Source organism: Orycteropus afer, unplaced genomic scaffold, assembly GCF_000298275.1.
Source record: "Orycteropus afer afer isolate SDZICR_OR568_19922 unplaced genomic scaffold, OryAfe1.0 scaffold00052, whole genome shotgun sequence".
NCBI classification, from domain to species: Eukaryota; Metazoa; Chordata; class Mammalia; order Tubulidentata; family Orycteropodidae; genus Orycteropus; species Orycteropus afer.
In genome coordinates this window covers 4,488,621-4,494,620 of record NW_006921639.1, presented here as the reverse complement: position 1 = coordinate 4,494,620, position 6,000 = coordinate 4,488,621, and the positions used below count along the sequence as shown (strand labels likewise).

At 40.1% G+C, this 6,000-nt stretch overlaps 1 protein-coding gene across 1 annotated transcript in view; it reads left to right on the top strand.

The window, feature by feature from the left end:
* Positions 1-6,000, top strand: part of ERCC6 (ERCC excision repair 6, chromatin remodeling factor) — a 111,635-nt gene that overhangs the window by 45,033 nt on the left and 60,602 nt on the right. The window lies entirely within an intron of this gene.

Here is a 6,000-nt window from a genome sequence, read left to right as displayed (position 1 = left end):
CTTCCTTATTCATTGTCCAGCTCTCACATGCGTACGAGGCAATTGGAAATATCATGGCTTGTGTCAGGCGCACCTTAGTCCTCAAGGAGATATCCTTGCTTCTCAGCACTTGATACAGTTCCTTCGCAGTTGACTTTCCCAATGCTACACGTCGTCTAATGTCCTGACTGCTGCTTCCGTTGGGAGAGATAGGTAGGAATTTTAAAACATGCTAACTTGATGAGTGCTCTAGTAGAGACACTAGGTGTGCCCCAAAAGCCATGAGGTGAGAGGGTGCTTAGAAGATAAGATGCCTAACTTTGGGCTGGTGAGGGAAGCTTTTCCTAGGAGATGTTGCTTTAGTGGAGGCCTCAGACCCCAAGCTATGTGGATGTGTGGGTTGGAGATAGAATAGGACATGCAGATATACAGAGAAGGGGAAGCCACAGATATGACATAATAGCAACTAACCATGTTTTTCTGCTTACGTATTTTGAACTTCCTTGGAGTGCTGGAAATTCCCCTAGAATAAATTAACTGTGAATGTAAATGGTAGTAACTGGCTCTCAGGCATATCTTAGTAGTCCATTGACAGGGCACCCCGGTAAGTTACAGTTGGAGCCAGTGTTGTTCTTGATGCAGTTCAACTGGTTATGCTATGCCTTTTGGTAGCTGTCTGGCCCTGAGTCCGAGTTACTTCTGACAGATCATTATTGCAAAATCAGCCCCAGGCCCGACAGCCTGGACCAGGTTCACGTTCCTGCAGGATTGTAGGGAAGCCAGGGAGTATTTTCTCTGCCTGCATCCGATTGGAATTACAAGTTTATGTTTATTACTGGCTTTTCTTCTAAGTGGCTGCCAGTGGAGTCGACAGTGGGCTGGATATGGCAGTAGTCGGAGGAGTTAGAACAATTGCCAGTAAGCACCAGGCCCACTTCATTTTATTTGGTTGCAGCTGTGACTATTACATATGTGGATTTTATAAAATGAGAGAATGGAGAACATTTGTAAAGTTTTTTTCTTTTCAAAAAAAAATTTTTCTTTTCTAAAAATGTAAATATTGGACTATTTACTGCTCCCCCCACGCACATACAGTTTAAATCAGTTATCTGGTTATTTATTGAAATAACAGAATTTAGACATTTTAGGGCCATTTCTACCTTTTAATATTTTTAGATCACTTGGACATAGATCTTAACTTTGACCCCACACCTAACCAATTTTAAATCATACTATATCTAATTTTTGTTACTGGCTATATTTCATTTTATGACAATTTATTGTTTACAGATTTGTTACAGAATTTTTAAATTGCCATATTTCAGCAGGTACCTTCTGAAATCTAGGAATCATTATTCATAGAGTGATCACAGTGTTCATATTAGTAATTTATTGAGCATCTGTTTGATAAACTGTCATACTTTTTATTCAAACATATATGCTCAGGTGGGTCTGTCAAGCACATCTGGCACATTGCACCCTCACGTGCAGGTTGTAGGGGACTATATTGCCTCTGTTTCCAACTCTGAGTGAATGTGCTGACAGCACTGGCTGCAGGGTCGTTGTGAGGATTTAATAACGATGTTAATAATGACGTTAATATATCATTATATATAATAGTATGTTCGTTCATTAAATACTTAACTATATTCTAGGCTCCATGCTAAGTTCGTTACATGTGGCCCCTTATTTAATTCTTCCCCTAACCCAGTGAAGTCGGTGCTGTTGCCTCTTACCTTATAGTTGAGGAAACTGAGGCACTAAAGACGTCATGTTCTTGCTGGGGGTTAAAGAGCTCCTAACTGGCAATCAGGTTTGACGCCACTGTCTGAGCCCAGGTGCTATGCTTTGACTTGTCTTTACAAAGTACGTGTCAAACCCAGTTTACATCTATCCCAATAATCTCCCTTTACATCTGTTGGTGGGACAGATTGCTCAGCCTGCCTTGTCATAGGGCAAACCTGTATGCATTTTAAAGAGTACTTTTAAAGTCTCTGATTGAGTCTAGGATGAGGAAAGCATGGTTTCTTCCAGTATGCAGGTGTTCCAGTTACCTGGTGCCTCTCTGACAAGAATATACCACAAATGGGATGGCCTTAACAAATAGGAGTTTATTCTCTTACAGTTCGGGAGGCTAGAAGTCCAGGTTCAAAGTGCCAGGCTCTAGGGGCTGTGGGAAAGCCCCTCAGCCTTGGGCTTCAGCTCTGCCTTTTGCTCCCAGCCTGCTGGAGATAGAGGTATCTCTTTACTCAGGCAGCTACTGGCTGCTGAGCTAACAAGCCCAAGGTCGACAAATAAAATGGCACAGTCCCAATGTTACCAAACCACATAGCAGGCCATTAATTCAAGTGCATTGTAAGTCCCAAGGTTGGCAGAGTATGGCAGGCTGCTGAACAACGACTTGTCCACGTAGAGTCCAAGCGTGCCATAAGCTAGCTACCATCCCCAAGGCTTCTTCTCATATACAGGAAGCAGACCACATCCCAAAGACAGCTATTCAGCTGCTTGTGGTAGATCCCACCATGGAGCTGATTGCCAGTCTCATCATAGGGCATGACTACCACCAGCTGCCCAGCCAAGTTGACACACAAACAACCACCACAGCAGGTGAACGTGACTCTCCTTGAGCTCCCTAATGTGCCATGTTGTATTTTTATTGACCAACGCCTTTGTGCTAAACCACTTCTCTGCGGGCAGTATTGAGATAAGCAGGTATATTTTGGCCACAAGCCACTTGAGGAATTATTGCTTTCTGCGCCAGAAGAATCTCTTTTAGCCTGAGCCACATATGTGTGTGGTTTTATAACCATGATGTTTTCTATCTTTAATATGTGTATATGATTCTACTTGGGTGATTTGTCTTCACAGTAATTCAAATACTTACAGACAATAATGATTTTTCCCTACCACCTTTAGTCATCTTTTAGCTAAGCTAAATAAATGTTTGGTTCTTTTCATCTTTCTTTAAGGAGCGGAAGGGGTCTGGAATGTAATAATTATTGTAGTGGCTTATGTGGTTTCCTAGGTGCTGGGTTCTGTGGACAATACAAAGCTGGTGTATTTTAGGAGGGAGGGTAAAGGGAAGGAGGTAGTTGAAACCTTGTTGATGCAGAGTGATGTGTTGGGAAATTTAACAGCCACAAAGATTTGCTGGCTGAGTTTAAGGCAATAGCTATCATCTATAAATGAAGTTTAATATATGATTTTTTAGTATGTAAAATATTTAATGACTTTTTTATGCCAGCCTCCTAACCTCCAATATCCTGGTATTTTTTTCCCCCTGGAAAATTATCTTTGAGTGATCACAAATGAAGTATTTTTAAGTAGCTTGATAGTTTTTGTTTTTCTTTGAGTTTCCTGCTATCTGCTGAAAACAAATACCCTTCATTGTGCAGATCTGTTTTGTTCTGGGTTCTAGTAGTTAGAATTTGGATACTGAAAAATAATACCATATTTCCTGAAACTGCTTGCTTCCTGAATTTCAGATAGCCAGTAGCAAGAATTCAGATTTATACATCAGGAAAATGTATATTCATTCTTTTTGGTTTCTTTGTTCCGATAGTAAGGGATAGCTGTATTTCTCAGCCTTGGCACATTTGAGGCTAGATTGTTCTTTGGAGGGGAGGGAACTGTTTTATGCATTGTAGCATGTTTAGCAGCATCCCTGACCTCTACCCACTAGGTGCCAGTAGCATGTCCTTCCCTCTGGAGATGTGACAACCAAAAATGTCTGCCGATGTTGTCAAGTGTTCTGTTTTGGAGACAGGGTGTCAAAATCGCCCCAGTTGAGAATCCCTTCTTTAAACTTAACTCAATTTATGAAGAGCATGAAACTCAGAACATTAGCAAATACTTTTTTAGCCACCTAGAGGTACTACTCTTTTTCTCTCTTACTTTCATTTTTCTTCTTTGAACACTATCTCCAGGTAATTGATGAAATGTAGTACCTCTCACTCACTGCCATCAAGTCAGACCCAACTCATAGCGACCCCTCCTTGGGTTTCTGAGGTGGTATCACTATGGAAATAGATTGCCCAACACTCCTTGGAAGGAGTATTGGGCCCACTAGACAGCTTTAAGTAAAAGTGAGTAAGAGGTACTGTATTTCATCAATTACCTGGACATAATGTTCAAAGAAGAAAAATGAAAATAAGAGAGAAGAGATTGCCATTAGAAGTTAAGTGGGAAAAGGTCATTAAAATGTTTAGGTAAAAAGAGTATCACATATTAAACCTTATATTTACATGGTAGCTCTTCTTTAGACTTTGCCATATGCTGCTGCCTCTTTCGTTGGCTGTTCTGCTCTGGAAATTACCAGCAGTGCTTCAGTAAGTTCTTTTCATACCCTGAGATACAATTTCAATCATCTGAAATTGACTAGTAGTCATCTACTAGTTCATCCTTATTGATCACAATTAAGTCTCACCTCTCTTCGTTACTTTGAAGAATTGATATTTCCAACAAAGCAGCAATTGACCGGAGAATATGCTTCAAGGTTCTCTGGCTGACTGGATAGTGCTGCCTGTCACACTCATACTTCGCCTCAATCCTGGTTTCATAATTGATACTGGAAAATATACTATACCTCTAACTGGGTAAAACCAAAAAAACCCAAATTCACTGCTGTCGAGTCAGTGCCAATTCATAGTGACCCCTCCTTGGGTTTCCAAAGCAGTATCTCTATGGAAGTAGATTGCCCAATCTTCCTTCCAAGGAGTGGCCTGGTGGGTTTGAACCGCCAGCCTTCTGGTGAGCAGTCAAATGCCTTATTTCTACAATATTACTCTTTCATTTTCTTCTTTGGTTTCCCTCAGGTATTCCCTTGTTCTTGCATAGTCATTGGCAGATAAATGCCTTCTTATATAAATTGCTGGTCTCATTCCCCTCCTTTGAACTTTTTATTTTGAAGGCATTTATATGTACGGGCATATCTCACTTGATTGCACTTTGCTTTATTGTTTCTCGTAGATAGTGCTGTTTTTCCCCCCATCTTTTTCTTCTTTTAACTTTTTATTGTGATTTGAGTGAAAGTTTATAGAGCAAATTGATTTTCCATTCAACTGTTTTGTTTTGAGACATCGAACACAGTCCCCACAGTGTAACAGCATTCTTCCCTCTTCCTCCTTGTGATTACCATTTCTCCTTGTCCTTCTTTCCTATCCATTCCTGCCTTCTGAGCTTTATCCCTGGGCAAATGCTGCCCTTTTGATTTCACGGTTGATTGTTCTAAGGAGTGCATACCTCCCTGGTGTTACTGTTCACCCCATGAACCTATTGTTTGGCTAAAAGGTGAGCCACAGGGGTGAGTTCAGTTCCAGCTTGAAGGGTAAATAAGGGTCATAGTCTCCAGGATTCCACCAATCTCTCAGACCAGTAAGCCTGGTTGTTTTTTATGATTTATGGTTTTGTTCCACTTTTTTTCTCCCACTCTATCCAGAATCTCCTATTGTTACCCCTTTCAGCGTGGTGGTTGTTCGTAGCTGGGCACCATAGATAATGCGTATTGTTTTTTTTTCTTTTTTACAAATTGTTGGAAGATTTGTGGCAACCCTATTCGAGCAAGTCTGTTGGCAGCATTTTTCCAACAGCATGTGCTCACTTTTGTCTCTGTCACATTTTGATAATTTGCACAATATTTCAAACTTTTTTGTAATACTCTTGCACACTTAATAGAGTGCAGTATAGTGTAAACATAACTTTTATATTCACTAGGAAACAAAAAAATTCGTATGACTCACTTTATTGCAATATTTGCTTTATTGTGGTGGTCTGGAACCGAACCCACAATATCTCAAAAGGTATGGCTGTATTGCTTTATTCCATGTCCACCATTTTGTGAAATTTAGAGTATCAGTTGAATACATGCATGTTGGAAAAAAGTCATCTTTTTATTTTGAAAGTGAATAGAATGAGGCTATTGACTTTTGTAATTTTTTTTTTTTCAATCTTGATACTAGTGTCCATTGTAGTTACATGAATGGAAAATTACTCTGCTTTAATGACTGCACTTTCTCAACAATC